Genomic DNA, 16964 nt, shown 5'->3' on the forward strand with positions numbered 1-16964 from the left:
CTTTCTTTCTTTCTTTCTTTCTTTCTTTCTTTCTTTCTTTCTTTCTTCCCTTCCCTCCTTTAGAAAACAAATCATCCCAAATTGAGGAGGTGGACTTTGAGAGCAAGATTTATGATTTTCTCCCCTTTTCCACCTTTTGTGAGTATGTATGTGTATGCTTCTCTGTGAGATTTTGTCTGTATAGCTTTGCTTCCACCATTTGTCCTAGGGTTCTATATGTCCGTTTTTTTTTTCTTAATAATTATTTTTTTATTTTAATAAATTTATTATATTTTATCTTATCTTATTCTATTTTACTTTCTCTTCTTTCTTTCTTTCTTTTTTCCTTCCTTCCCTCCTTCCTTCCTTCTTTCCTCCCTCCTTCTTTTCTTTTGTTCTTTCTTTCTTTCTTCTTCTACTACTTCCTTCTTTCTACTTTTTCTCCTTTTTATGCTGAGCCATGTAGATGAAAGGTTCTTGTTACTGCAGCCAGGAGTCAGTGCTGTGCCTCTAAGGTGGGGGAGCCAAGTTCAGGACACTGGTCCACAAGAGACCTCCCATAGCCACTAGGGACAGACACCAAGAAGAGCGGGAACTACGAACCTGCAGCCTGCAGAAAGGAGACCCCAAACACAATAAGATAAGCAAAATGAGAAGACAGAAAAACACACAGCAGTTGAAGGAGCAAGATAAAAACCCACCAGACCTAACAAATGAGGAGGAAATATGCAGTCTACCTGAAAAAGAATTCAGAATAATGATAGTAAAGATGATCCAAAATCTTGGAAATAGAATAGACAAAATGCAAGAAACATTTAACAAGGACCTAGAAGAACTAAAGATGAAACAACAAATGATGAACAACAAAATAAATGAAATTAAAAACACTCTAGATGGGATCAATAGCAGAATAACTGAGGCAGAAGAATGGATAAGTGACCTGGAAGATAAAATAGTGGAAATAACTACTGCAGAGCAGAATAAAGAATAAAGAATAAAGAAAGAAAAGAACTGAGGACAGTCTCAGAGACCTCTGGGACAACATTAAACACACCAACATTCAAATTATAGGGGTTCCAGAAGAAGAAGAGAAAAAGACAGGGACTGAGAAAATATTTGAAGAGATTATAGATGAAAACTACCCTAATATGGGAAAGGAAATATTTAATCAATCCAGGAAGCACAGAGAGTCCCATACAGGATAAATCCAAGGAGAAATATGCCAAAACAAATATTGATCAAACTGTCAAAAATTAAATACAAAGAAAATATATTAAAAGCAGCAAGGGAAAAACAACAAATAACATACAAGGGAATCTCCATAAGGTTAACCTCTGATCTTTCAGCAGAAACTCTGCAAGCCAGAAGGAACTGGCAGGACATATTTAAAGTGATGAAGGAGAAAAACCTGCAACCAAGACTACTCTACCCAGCAAGGATCTCATTCAGATTTGATGGAGAAATTAAAACCTTTACAGACAAGCAAAAGCTGAGAGAGTTCAGCACCACCAAACCAGCTTTACAACAAATTCTAAAGGAACTTCTCTAGGCAACAAGCACAAGAGAAGGAAAAGCCCTACAATAACGAACCCAAAACAATTAAGAAAATGGGAATAGGAACATACATACGGATAATTACCTTAAATTTAAATGGACTAAATGCTCCCACCAAAAGACATAGACTGGCTGAATGGATACAAAAATGAGACCCTTATATATGCTGTCTACAAAAGACCCACTTCTGACCTTGAGACACATACAGACTGAAAGTGAGGGGATGGAAAAAGATATTCCATGCAAATGGAAACCAAAAGAAAGCTGGAGTAGCTATTCTCATATCAGACAAAATAGACTTTAAAGTAGAGACTATTAGAAGAGACAAAGAAGGACACTACGTAATGATCAAGGGATTGATCCAAGGAGAAGATATAACAATTGTAAATATGTATGCACCCAACATAGGAGCACCTCAATACATAAGGCAAATACTAATAGACATAAAAGTGGAAATTCACAGTAACACATTCATAGTAAGGGACTTCAACACCCCACTTTCACCAATGGACAGATCATCCAAAATGAAAATAAATAAGGAAACATAAGCTTTAAATGATACATTAAACAAGATGGACTTATTTGATATTTATAGGGCATTCCATCCAAAAACAACAGAATACACATTTTTCTCAAGTGCTCATGGAACATTCTCCAGGATAGATCATATCTTGGGTCACAAATCAAGCCTTGGTAAATTTAAGAATATTGAAATTGTATCAAGTATCTTTTCTGACCACAATGCTATGAGACTAGATATCAATCACAGGAAAAGATCTGTAAAAAATACAAACACATGGAGGCTAAACAATACACTACTTAATAACCAAGTGATCACTGAAGAAATCAAAGAGGAAATAAAAATAATACCTAGAAAGAAATGACAATGGAGACACGATGACCCAAAACCTATGGATGCAGCAAAAGCAGTTCTAAGAGGGAAGTTTATAGCAGTGCAACCCTACCTTAAGAAACAGGAAATATCTTGAATAAACAACCCAAACTTGCACCTAAAGCAATTAGAGAAAGAAGAAGAAAAATACCCCAAAGTTAGCAGAAGGAAAGAAATCATAAAATTCATATCAGAAAAAAATGAAAAAGAAATGAAGGAAATGATAGCAGAGATCAATAAAACTAAAAGCTGGTTCTTTGAGAAGATAAACAAAACTGATAAACCATTAGCCAGACTCATCAAGAAAAAAAAGGGAGAAGACTCAAATCAATAGAATTAGAAATGAAAAAGGAGAAGTAACTACTGACACTGCATAAATACAAAACATCATGAGAGATTACTACAAGCAACTCTATGCAAATAAAAAGGGACAACGTGGAAGAAATGGACAAATTCTTAGAAATGCACAACATGCCAAGCCTGAATCAGGAAGAAATAGAAAATATGAACAGACCACTCACAAGCACTGAAATTGAATTTGTGATTAAAATTCTTCCAACAAACAAAAGCCCAGGACCAGATGGCTTCACAGGTGAATTCTATCAAACATTCAGAGAAGAGCTAACACCTATCCTTCTCAAACTCTTCCAAAATATAGCAGAGAGAGGAACACTCCCAAACTCATTCTACGAGACCACCATCACCTTGATACAAAAACCAGACAAGGACGTCACAAAGAAAGAAAACTGCAGCCTAATATCACTGATGAACATATGATGCAAAAATCCTCAACAAAATAGTAGCAAACAGAATCCAACAGCACATTAAAGAACATACACCATGATCAAGTGGGGTTTATTTCAGGAATGTAAGGATTCTTCAATATACGCAAATCAATCAAAGTGGTAAACCATATTAACAAATTGAAGGAGGAAAACAATATGATCATCTAAATAGATGCAGAGAAAGCTTTCGACAAGATTCAACACCCATTTATGATAAAAACGCTGCAGAAAGTAGGCATAGAGGGAACTTTCCTCAACACAATAAAGGCCATATATGACAAAGCCACAGCCAACATCGTCCTCAAGGTGAAAACCTGAAAGCATTTCCACTAAGATGAGGAACAAGACAAGGTTGCCCACTCTCACCACTCTTATTCAACATAGTTTTGGAAGTTTTAGCCACAGCAATTAGAGAAGAAAAGGAAATAAAAGGAATCCAAATCAGAAAAGAAGAAGTAAAGCTGTCACTGTTTGCAGATGACATGATACTATACATAGAGAATCCTAAAGATGCTACCAGAAAACTACTAGAGCTAATCAATGAATTTGGTAAAGTAGCAGGATACAAAATTAATGCACAGAAATCTCTGGCATTCCTATACATTAATGATGAGAAATCTGAAAGTGAAATCAAGAAAACACTCCCATTTACCATTGCAACAAAAAGAATAAAATATCTAGGAATAAACCTACCTAAGGAGGTAAAAGACCTGTATGCAGAAAATTATAAGACACTGATGAAAGTAATTAAAGATGAAACAAATAGAGGGAGAGATATACCATGTTCTTGGATTGGAAGAATCAACATTGTGAAAATGACTCTACTAGCCAAAGCAATCTACAGATTCAATGCAATCCCTATCAAACTACCACTGGCATTTTTCACAGAACTAGAACAAAAAATTTCACAATTTGTATGGAAACACAAAAGACCCCGAATAACCCAAGCAATCTTGAGAATGAAAAACGGAGCTGGAGGAATCAGGCTCCCTGACTTCAGACTATACTACAAAGCTACATTAATCAAGACAGTATGGTACTGACACAAAAACAGAAACATAGATCAATGGAACACGATAGAAAGCCCAGAGATAAACTCATGCACATATGGTCACCTTCTCTTTGATAAAGGAGGCAGGAACGTACAGTGGAGAAAGGACAGCCTCTTCAATAAGTGGTGGTGGGAAAACTGGACAGCTACATGTAAAAGAATGAAATTCCAGCACTCCCTAACGTCATACACAAAAATAAACTCAAAATGGATTGAAGACCTAAATGTAAGGCCAGAAACTGTCAAACTCTTAGAGGAGAACATAGGCAGAACACTCTATAACATAAATCACAGAAAGATCCTTTTTGACCCACCTCCTAGAACAATGGAAATAAAAACAAAAATAAACAAATGGGACCTAATGAAACTTCAAAGCTTTTGCACAGCAAAGGAAAGCATAAACAAGACCAAAAGACAACCCTCAGAATGGGAGAAAATATTTGCAAATGAAACAACTGACAAAGGATTAATCTCCAAAATATACAAGCTGCTCACACAGCTCAATATCACAAAAAAACAAACAACCCAATCCAAAAATGAGCAGTAGACCTAAAGAGACATTTCTCCAAAGAAGATATACAGATTGACAACAAACGCATGAAAGGATGCTCAACATCACTAATCATTAGAGAAATGCAAATCAAAACTACAATGAGGTATCACCTGACACCGGTCAGAATGGCCATCATCAAAAAATCTACAAACAATAAATGCTGGAGAGGATGTGGAGAGAAGGGAACCCTCTTGCACTGTTGGTGGGCATGTAAATTGATACAACCACTATGGAGAACAGTATAGAGGTTTCTTAAAAAACTAAAAATAGAACTACCATACGACCCAGCAACCCCACTACTGGGCATATACCCTGAGAAAACCATAATTCAAAAAGAGTCATGTACCGCAATGTTCACTGCAGCTCTATTTACAATAGCCAGGGAATGGAAGCAACCTACGTGTCCATTGACAGACGAATGTTTAAAGAAGATGTGGCACATATATATACAATGGAATATTACTCAGCCATAAAAGGAAATGAAATTGTGTTACTTGTAGTGAGGTGGATGGACCTAGAGTCTGTCATACAGAGTGAAGTAAGTCAGAAAGAGAAAAAGAAATACCGTATACTAACACATATATATAGAATCTAAAAAAAAAAAAAAAAGAAAAGGTCATGAAGAACCTAGGGGCAGGACAGGAATAAAGATGCAGACCTACTAGAGAATAGACTTGAGGACACAGGGAGGGGGAAGTGTAAGCTGGGATAAAGTGAGTGAGAGAGTGGCATGGACATATATACACTATCAAATATAAAACTGATAGCTAGTGGGAAGCAGCCGCGTAGCACAGGGAGATTAGCTCGGTGCTTTGTGACCACCTAGAGGGGTGGGAGGAAGGGAGATGCAAAGATATGGGGTTATATGTGTATGTATATGTATAGCTATTCAGATTGATATAAAGCAGAAAGTAACACACCATTGTAAAGCAATTATACTCCAATAAAGATGTTAAAAAAAAAAATGTGCAAGACCTGAGTTCTCCCGTGAGTGAGAAGGACTAACAAAGATAGAGCAAGTAAAGAGGATGAGCCAGCAAAACAGATCAAGAAGTAGCATCCGAGAGAGAGGAGCACCTGTGAGCACAGTGCCGAGACCTTCCCCTGGTCAAATCCAATAGTTTAAAACATCTTTTAATGCTTTTTCAAGTTTCTACATTTGGACACAGTATCAATAACGAGTAAGAAACTCTCCCTACATCAGCACAGTGATCCACTGACATAGGAACAGCAAAAAGTATTTAGTCAGGAGAGTCAATTCAATTCAGAAATCCTTGTGTGACACCGATTTCAATGCACTCTGTGGGGGGTAATGTGGAGGGGGATAAAAACATGAGAAAGACTGCAGAAGAATAAATCCCATGGGAAAACGAGTATTATAGAAGACTATACAGAGACATATTTCCTTCTAAATAATATGGCGATTAATTCCCCTGGGAGTCAGAAGGTGAGGGACACTAACGATGACTCCTTGGAGAGATGACGTTTTGACAGAAGCTTTGAAACAAGTATAAGACTTCAACAGTGTTTGAGGATGAAAGCCATTTTAAATTTAGAAACTAGCTTGTGTAAGACCTAAAGTATAATGTTAAGGAAAATAACTCTGGCATGAGAGGAAAAGCCTTTCTTCTGGGCATCTTCAGACAGCTATTACTTGATATTCTTTAAGAGAAAGTGAAATTCTTGGGGGAATGTACAGGACAATTGCAAAGTAGGTGGATCCAGAATAAGAATGGATGAAAAATAATCAATGTTGAACGATGACTAAAACAAAAGATACAGCACAAACTACAAATAGATACTAGATCATATATAAAATGAAGTCCTTTTTTATATTACAAATTAAATTACTTATCTATTGTTTTAAATTACATTCCATTTCTGTAAAAACTCAGTTGTGCATATTTGTTATAGGAAAAAATGATTTCAAAGGGCCGTGCATCATAATAGCTCCAGAGAGATCATTTAAATAGTCACATGTTTATTAATTTATATCACAAGTCACGAGTATTTCTAATTACTCAGAAGAGTATTTGTCTAAAATGCATTATGCACATGAATAAGATAGACTTTATATTTGGACCTTTATTTTTAACCACAATGAGTGTTTGTAGTGAGAGTAATAACTTTTAGGAGATAATTTTGCACTACTCTTGAAACTGATATCAAAGAAATAAAGTGTGGGAACATTTTTGTAACAAGCTTTGTTATTTACTTAATTGAGATTAAAGAAATAAATCAAAATTGCCCTCCATTGCTCATTGAAATATTTTATGCTCTACTTGTTACAAGAGTTCCAACTGACTTGATATTAATTATTTTTAAGCTGAAAAATAAAAGACCATGTGAAGACTGTTTCTCGTTATGAATGCATACACTCATGTAGTCTTTGGGTCACCAGCTTAATATACTCAGTTACTATAGAAACCGTTTCTAGGGCAACAGGAGAAAGAAGTATGGGTGTTTCCGCTGCCAGCTGTGTGCCTTAAAGAAATGAATAGTAAACAAATAGTAGCTATTTGTATAAATAAAGTTATTTTTTAATGTTCTGTCTTATCTAATTAAAAGTACCAAGAACGAATAACTGACCATACAAGCAGATACATTGGAAAAATGACCATTTGATATTCATTTGTCACATCTCCAAAATCTGAATACGTTTGAAAACTTCTATTAGAAACAGGTTAAATATAACTATTGTACATCATAAGAAAGAGCTCATACCTGTTTCTAATCAGAGAAAATCTTTCTTGGTTCTTCACTTTGTCACATGAAGAAGCTGAGGGTAGTGATCTGCACATAATCTTAGAGTAATTTAAGGGGCACTAAGTTTAAATTCAGGTTCCCAAACCCAAATCCAATCTCCTCCACCACTAAGTTTACCTCCAAAATATGTTTTTAGGAACAATAAAATACATCAAATTTATGCTGAATACCTACCTCTGTGCTCAATACTCAGGGCACAAAAAAAGTGAGGCTTTTAAACAATGTATTTTCTAGTGTGTGCTGATGGAAAATGGACAACTATACACTTAATTACCATAAAACAATTGTCATAGAAGAGGGGGGTCATGATAGTGACATCATACCAAGGCTCTCACCATCACAAAGCTTGTCCCAGATCCCCACAGAACCTTGAAGGACTGCTGTGAGGACAAAGTGAGAAGTTAAATGCATCATGTTTAGCTCACTCCTACCACATAGGATATCCTTAATATATTTAGCTATTAGTTTTGCAAGAAAGTGGTTAAAAGTGATATAAAGAACATGTAAACACTACCATCTAATCACAGGTACAATTTGACCTATTCTAGGAACTGCTACCCTGAGTTAGAGTCATAAACACTACTTGGTCTCTCTCACTCATTTTTTTTAATTTTCATTTCTAATCCTTTGTTCACTTATAAATTTTTGTGTCCTGATCTCAGTCTGAGCACTGAGAACCCACTTCTGCTTGTATTCATTCACCCAGACCAGATCCAGCAAAGAGGTCTCCTAACCATGGTTCACCAGCTGGGGGTCTACTTGTTATGGGGTCTTGTAGTTTCCATTTACTGCCTCACCCCACCATATCACAGTTTTCTGGATTCTCCTGTGTTGTCAGCAGAATACTAAGATGACCCTTTCCATGACCCTCATCCTTGATCAATGTCCCTTTGAATGTGGGTGGATCCTGAGTATGGGAAGCTATCACTCTGGTGATTATGTTCTGCTATAAGCAAAGGAAGTTTACACAGTGGGCCTAATCTAATCACAGGAGCCCCTTAAGCAGACCATTTTCTTCCACAAGTTGCAGAAGAGGAAGTCAAGGAATTCATGGGGTGAGAGAGGTTAGACACCAGGAATGCTCTCTGTTACTGAGACAGAGGGAGTTGGGGGCACAGGCTCGAGAATGGCTTCTAGGAACTGAGAGCTGTACCCAGCTGATGGCCAGTGAGAAAAAGGCACCTCCGTCCTACAACAGCAAAGAAAAGAATTCCTTCCACACGTAGTGAGTTGGAGGAGGACCCTAAGCCCAGATGGGACAATAGCCAGAGCAGAAATTCCATTGGCACATTCCTGGACTTCTGACCTATAGTAGCTGTAAAATAATACATAGCATTAAGATTGTGGTGATTTGTTACCCAGCCAAAAAAAAAAAAAAAAAAAAAAAAAAAAAAGGCATGATGCTTTCTGCATAAGCCCTTTGCTCTAGCATCTGTATCTGCTGACTCTGAACCAAGTCTCCCAGCTGAGATCTCTTTCATCTACTCCAATCTCCCCTGGCCCATCGTGCTTCAGCCAGCCACCTAGGCAGGCTTTAGAATTTGATGTTGACATGTAGCAGGGTTGAATTTTTTTCTTAATGAAGAAAATTACAGAAATAGAATTCTCTATTCATGAAAAAAGAATAAGATAAAAAAGATGAGAAGTGATATTTGCAGCATTTTTACAGGCAATTACATTATCTGGTCCTGGTCCTAACTTGGTCTCCAAATCACACTGTCAGGATCAATAAAGTTAATGGTAATGTATTTTTTAAAATTCTAAAATTTGAACTGAATTTGCCAATTTCCATGTAGTAGCCTCAAATTAACCATGACCAGGTCTGAAGAAGGTATGAGCGGCTGGGCCCGTGAGCCATGGCCGCTGAGCCTGCGCGCCTGGAGCCTCTGCTCCGCAACTGGAAAGGCCACAACAGTGAGAGGCCCGCGTACTGCCAAAAAAAAAAAAAAAAGTAGAACAATATTTGAATAGTTAGCAAATATAGTAGTTGGCAGAGGAACTAAAAATTTGGTGTAACTTAACATTTCTGAAGATAGAGTGGGTAGACCAGGATACTTATCTCTTTTACAAGAACCTATTTCTTTTTTTCTTCAATTTCCTTACCTAATTTGTTTCACATTAAGGGAAGCAGATAATAAAAATGCTAAGACACTTAAATCCATTTCAAATGCAAAATTTAAAAAAATCAACATCAAAATGTCTTTGAGAAAATTTGCTTTGCATTGAATTGAAATTAATTATGTAGGATGAGGGCAAGTTTCAAAGCAAGGACACTGGAGGCTAAAGTTTACCATTTAAAATGAGACCTGCCAGTCTAGGACATCTGTAAGTGCTAAGCTATGCATTCCAAGAAGTAGCTGAAAGTTAACTTTGAAAGGTACTTGATCATTTCATGCAAACAAAATATTTAAAAACATCATTAAGTCATGGATATTATCTTTGTTATATGCTATTAGCAGTTAAGTAACTTTTTGAAAAAAAAATTGATAGCACAAAGTGGAAAGCTTCAAATAGAAATTAAATCTATAAAGGGATAAAAGCTAAAGAATTCCAATGACCCTTCATGAAAAAAATTCAGATAAAAGAGATTATTCTTTCAGATAAAAGAATAATCTTCCAACACAATTTTAAGAAACAATAAATATGTTTTTGTTAACAAATTTATTAAAAGCAAATTATTCTTATTGGATGTATACAACACATTGAGTTGCTTACTTTCATCCATGTCTCTTGTCATGTATAACATGAAAAAAACAAACAAAACAAAACAAACCCTATTCCTAAAAAACTTGTCCTACGTTTGGAAATTAGCTCTGTCCCAGAGATTTTACATATATTAAAGTGAAATCTTACGTATTTTATCTTTAATATTAGTGGTTCTGTTCAAAATTTGGGCACACAAATATTTATAGTTTACAAGCTGGAGTCCTTATATGGCCTATATGATAAAATTAAACTAATATGAGTTTAATTTCTTGCTTGTGATTCAGTCAATTAGTACTACATCTCTCAATAAAATTTCTTTTTGAAATGAGCTAAACAGAAAAAAAATGGGTGAACACTGATTTCTATCACCAGGAAATAAAGACAATTAGTACCAAATCAATAAAATACCAAAAAAGTATTTACATTTTTTATAGAGATTATAATTTCAAGCAAAATCCATATCTTTTATAATACTTAATTTATATATGTTTACAAATCTGTAACAAATATTTTGGTGATGAATAGGACATGGAGATAATTTAGAAACAAATTGTCCTCTTGCTTCTGTTTTCTTGTAAAGTGAAGGGGTGAAACTAGTTGATTAATTGTCACTCCAAATGTGGTAACTGCTTCTTCATCTACCGGCTGGTACTTCTAATCATGACTTTTCTAGTTTATGCTAGAAAATTATTTTTCCTAGACCCTTTACATTTGAAAAGTACTTTCGGATGTTTATAAAATTTATTATTTTTGTGAGGATTTTATCTTTGAGTCAGAACCTTCCTATTATTTACTTAACCATTTGTAATGTCTACCACTGTCTGTGTCTTGAAATACAGTTGACTCAGAAAGAAACATTCCAGTGTCCATATAGATGGGTTCAGTTTGTCCACTTGTCCACTGTGTGGATGGATGCCAAGCCCCCTTGCTATGAGCACATCACTGCAGTGGGGTCAAGAGCACAGTAACCTCAGGAAGCAGCATACTCCCTTTACCATGCCAACTGTGGACAGGTTTTCTTCACCATGTATGTTTTTCTCCTAATTTAAAAAATGTTTTAATGGAGGATTTGTTTTGCACTTTTTTGATTTTATGTTAAGAGTAATGATAGATGCAATGTACATAGACTGACTACCTCTAAAAACTGAGTTAAGCACAGCACATGCCTTGTCTAGTTTAATCCTCACAAGAGTTGTTTGCAGTGGCCATGGTTATTATTCCCATTTTAAAGAGAGAAAGGCTAAGTATTCCCAAGATCACACCATTACTAAGTAGATTTGGAATTATATAGCTTGGTTCTAGAGCCCAAATTCTAAACCCCCATGCTGTGGTAAGGACGCTTTAGAAAACAATATGCTAATTTTTATGGGGCATCAATAAAAAAAAGTGTAAGTCCTTTGCACGCATGTTTCGGTTTCCACCTATGTCTGTGGAATTCAACTGATATTATTTATCTATTGTGCTTTAAAAATTAAATAAGTATAAAATAGGGGGCAATTCCTGTGGGGTTAATAAAAATAAATATACTTTTTTCAGCCAGTTTGTGAAAAATGTTACTTTAATTACAGGCCCTATTTTTTTTGAAAAAAAAAAAAAAAGACGACTTTTTTCAAGTAGAAACAGTGATACTTACCTACCTTCAGGTACAAATATTAAATGGTCTAAAAGTACAAAATTGCAGTGTTTATTAATTTCCACTATCAAAATGATAAAACACAACTTTATTTTATTTCCTTCCATTATAGAGAGCCCATCAGATGCTGTAAAGAGTGACAGAGGCAATGGTATCAAAGGAAGAGACAGAAAAAACACTAGAGGAAATAAAAATTATCCAAAATCTAAGCTAAATGGTAAGTTATTTAGAGAAGCTTCACCCAAAATAAGAGCATTTATGAAAATCAAATAGAAAAATACAGTTCATAGTTATAATCTTAGATCAAAAGAATTGTGCTTATCATCTGAATTTTCCAAATTCTATCCAGAATTTTTTTCAGTTTTCAAATATAGATGGAATATTCATGTCTTGTTTCTTAAGCACTAAAAATCACTGTTTAGAAAGTAAAATAGGGAAGTTTTGGAGGGAAGGGAAGAAAATATGATAGGGTTATAGGAATTAGTGTTATTTCTACACTTGGAGGATCCTGTAATTTAAAGCTGAGAGTAGGGGTTAGACATTGGCTGCCATCAGGGTGTGAATGCAGAAGGAGGAGTCAAGGTCTCAGGAAGGAGAGGACAGCCTCACCCCAGATCTAGGGAGCCTCACTACTGACTCTTCTGGAACTGATTATACACGCTTCAAAGCATTAATATGAACTAAAGAGACCTAGGGAAGGGTTAGAAATCCCTGACCAAAGTACAACCAGGGGTTTACAACTACAAGAGCTGCAAGAGTGTGTCTCTGCCTAGAAATAAAATGTCAAAATAGAGTAAGTTAGTCAACCGTAAGTGAGCAAATCAAAATAGAGTATATATCAATAAAATTCAGGGCAAACATCAAGCTTAGATTTCAAGTACTCAGAGCTTAAGGACCAGACAGGTATTAGCTGTCTGGGGCAGTAGTCTAGAAACTAAAAGAGAGTATAGAGTTGAATTACAAAAACAGAAGCTTAGGGAGAGGCTAGCATTCAGGTGGCCATGTGACAGCAGTTTATATATATTTACTCATATAATCCTAAAAATTAACTCCACAAAATTAGTGGTAACCCCATTTAATAACAGAGACTAATCAGATAGCTCTTCTAAAGTCAAAGAGTTAGAAAGTCAGAGAATGGGAATTTTAGGATTTGTCCATCCTCCAAGCTTCTGCCAGATTACCAGGCAATTAAATTATATAACTCAAGGTTTTAAAAAATCTTTTTGATTTTAGTGTGTCCTTGTAGGAAGATGGTGAAACACACAGGGGGACACCACGTGACAAGAGAAGGCAGAAATTAGTGATACAGCTGCAAGCCAAGGAACACCGAGGGCTGACAGCCCCACCAGAAGCTGGTGAGCAAGGAAGGACTCACCTCTGTAGGTTTCAGAGGGAGAACCTGGCCCTACCAACACCTTGTTTTCAGATCTCTGGGGTCCAGGACTGTGAGACAACAAATTCTGTTTTAAGTCACCCAGTTTGTGTTCCTTTGTTGTGGCAGCCCTAGGAAACTAATACCTTGTTCATCAAAATATATTTATAATTCTAGCATCAGTGTCACATTTACAAAATTTCAAAGTCAATATTATCCAATCTCGGTATCTCAGGATCTGTATTCTTCTCTTTCCATATTTTCTAATTCTGGCATGTGTTCTCTCAATAGTTCATACTACATCCTTGGGTCTGTCTACTCCATATGGACTTCTTGTTACATACGAACACACAGGCACGCACCCAAATCTATACACATACATACACATACACATATGATACATGTACTATTCTAGTTATATTACCACTTAGGGCACAGATAGCTTGGATTACGAAATATTGTTATTAGTAGAGAGTTCCTCCATTCAACACAAAGTCACAAATAAATTTCCCAAATAAGCATAAATACAGAACACCAAACACATATTTCATGCCCAACATGACTTGGTAATTCATGACAGATGCAAGAGTGAGAGTCTTTCTGTGCCTCAGGGCCATGATCAGTAATGTCATTATAAACTTATCAGACTTTTGCATTGTAATAGAGCTATTGTAAGACACTATTTACAGCTGATAAAATGTCAGATAATCCTATTTGCAGCATGTCTGGAAAAATTGGTTTGCCTAGTTTTCCTTATTTGTCTTCAGAGGGTGGTTTAAGACACTTCTCTCTGCTTAAAAAACTGATTACCAAAATAAATAAAATAATCCAGTGTATCAGCAAATCCTATTGGCTTAATCTTCAAAATAGATACAGAATCTGACCATTTCTCAGGCCTTCACTGCCACCACCTGGACAGAGCCAAGATCATTGCTCACCTGGACTAGAGCATCGGCCTCCTAACTGGTCCCCTGCCTTTGTCAGCCCCACCCCTACCCACTAATCAATACTCAGCAGTACAGCCAGAGTGATCACTCAGATCCTGTCACTGTCCTGCCGAAACCCCTGGCAAAATTTTCTGCTTCACTCAGAGTACAAGACAAGCCCTTGTAATGACCTAAACTTCCTGGAATCTGATTTTGTTTCCTCTCCCCTATTATATACCTGATTTCACCCTCTACAAGTCTTCCTCTTGCTTACTTGTTCCACCACATGGAGTTTCCCTTATGTTCGTAGAAAATGTCAAGCAAACGACATCGGCTACTTGCTCTTGGTGACGTGTTTTTCCTCCCTGCCTCTACACAGTCCTTATCTGCTTCAAGTTGCTTCCTCAGCAAGATCAAACCTGACCATTGTCTCTCACCCATCAGTGCAGAATCTGTGACAGCTGCTACCAGTCTGTTCTGCTTTTTTTATCCATGCATATTATCACATAATATATATATAGATATAGATATACATAATATGTATATTATGTGTATATACACATAATATGTATATTAAAACTGCACTATGTACACTTTATTATATATAACATGTTATAGAGAAATACAGGTTTGTTATACTCAGCGTTTACTATCTGTCTCTCTCCACTGGAATTTAAGCTCCAGGAGGGCAGGAGACATGTGTTCTGTTTAGCACTGTATCACTCACACCACAAACAGAGACCAGGACATCCTCACTAAGACGTGTTGTAAGTGAAACACGGTTCTTCAGGAAGAACATCAGTTATGCAAATCTCTGTTATACTTAGATGAAAACACTGTCTAGGGATTTAAATAATGTCTTAATTACTGATATTAAATAGCATCTCAAAATACTGCTGACTGATGTTCATAAAAGTGACAGCTTGTCATACTGCACCACATGCATCAAGTATAAATAAATTTGGGAGGCAACAGAAATATATTTTTATTAATTTCCTATGTACAAGTGACTGACAATAGTACATAGAATTGAGAAAAACTACGTCTGTGGAGAGGTAAGTAATTAGGTATGCTGTCAAAGGTGCTCTACACCAGGGGGTCCAGAAACCACCACCACATAAAGCCTACTGGCTGCATTTTTCTTTTTCCCCCTTTGGGGAAAGGTTTTGACAAAAGAACTAGGTACACTGTTCTTACCCATGGGCAAAAGCCCATGAGCTGCAGGTCCTTACCCCAGTTTTGAACCTTGTTCCCCTGCTTCCTGGACTCCCCAGAGAAGGGATGCCATTCCCCAGAGGGCCCCGCTGAGATCTACCCAAGAATGGGAGCCAAGAAAGACATGAAGAATAAGAAGAGCCACACTCCCTTCATTGAATGATATCTTATCCTCACAATTCATCATATCTGGGTCTTGCCAACTACAATTCCAATGCCCATGAGATACTTACTAGCTGAGGGACCTGAGCCAGGACAGTCTCCACCTGGTTCTCATCTGCAAAGTTGGGAGGGGACCCGGTCACTGTCAGTTACTAAACAGGTATTGAATAAATGGCAGCTACTATTATTAAAATCATCCTTGAAACCAGGAGTTACATCTTTTTTCCCATAATATCCAGAGATGTCCACGAAGATCTGTGCTGTTTCTTGGCCAAAGCATTTCTTCCCTGTGACAGTGTTCTGCAAGGCTTATTTTAACACTGGCCCAGATCACAGGACTGGATTATTTAGGTCCTCTGCTGGGAACATCAAGTGCCCATCCTCACTCATACTCTCACTGTAGAGCTGACATTCTGCCTCATACTCCCGCTGTGCTAAATCCTTGCCCAAGAGCAGATAGGTGTTCCCTAAATGAATAACACTTCCTGAACAGCTGAGATCACGCTCAGAAACAAACATGACCTCCCCATATTTACCTGTCTCACCAGCTGCCTAGGGTCTCCTGGTGTCAAGTCATTTGATAACCAAAGGCATCCTGACCTGATAAGTTCATAATTCCTTGAGATTACTGTATATGGAGGTATCCAACTTCTTCCTTAGGGGTCCAGACACTTCAGCCATGCTTAGAGTATTTTAGAGTATTTTTCCCTACCTCCAGCTTCTGCATATCCACAGCTTATATTGCTCTAGTCATAGTAACCATCACAGCTAAACCACCCTTTTACTAAGTTGATGACAATCTTTGTGACCAGCTTTAAGATAGGTTTTACCAGAAACAGACTCACAGACATAGAGAACAGACTTGTAAGGTGCCAAGGCGGGAGGGACAATAAAGTGAAGAAAAATAAAGGGAAAACATAAATTGTAAGCGTTTTTACAAACGTCTTCCGATAGGAGGAGATGTTTGCATCAACCCTGAGGATAGGTGTTCTCACAAACTGGGCAATAGAGGGCACGCATGAGGAGGGACTATGGACCCTAAAAAGAAGAGCTGTGAAACTGTATGATGGGATTGAGGAGGGTTTTTCAAAAACAGGGTGGAGATGGGTGGTAGAGAAGTAGCTGTAATGCTTCAGATTTAAACCTTTTCTGATAGGAAATGAAGACTCACTGTAGTTTTTTAAGCAGAGGAATTTAAAAAATCTCATAAGAACAACTCTGAAAGTAATGTGGAAGAGAGACTGGGAGAATGGAGACTATAAATAAGCAGTCAATTTTAGAGAGAACTGTGGTAGTCCAAAAAAGATGATAAGAGTTTAAACTGGAGTGATAGTAGTGAGCTGAGAAGCTGCTGGAGAGAACTTTATAGA

General features: G+C 36.9%; 1 protein-coding gene across 1 annotated transcript in view; it reads right to left on the bottom strand.

Annotated features, from left to right (window-relative positions):
• EYS (eyes shut homolog) overlaps positions 1-16964 on the bottom strand; it is a 1642163-nt gene that overhangs the window by 812160 nt on the left and 813039 nt on the right. The gene's annotated exons all lie outside the window — the stretch shown is intronic.

This window comes from Monodon monoceros, unplaced genomic scaffold (assembly GCF_005190385.1).
Source record: "Monodon monoceros isolate NGI ecotype Baffin Bay Population unplaced genomic scaffold, NGI_Narwhal_1 Super_Scaffold_15, whole genome shotgun sequence".
In the NCBI taxonomy this organism is placed as follows: Eukaryota; Metazoa; Chordata; class Mammalia; order Artiodactyla; family Monodontidae; genus Monodon; species Monodon monoceros.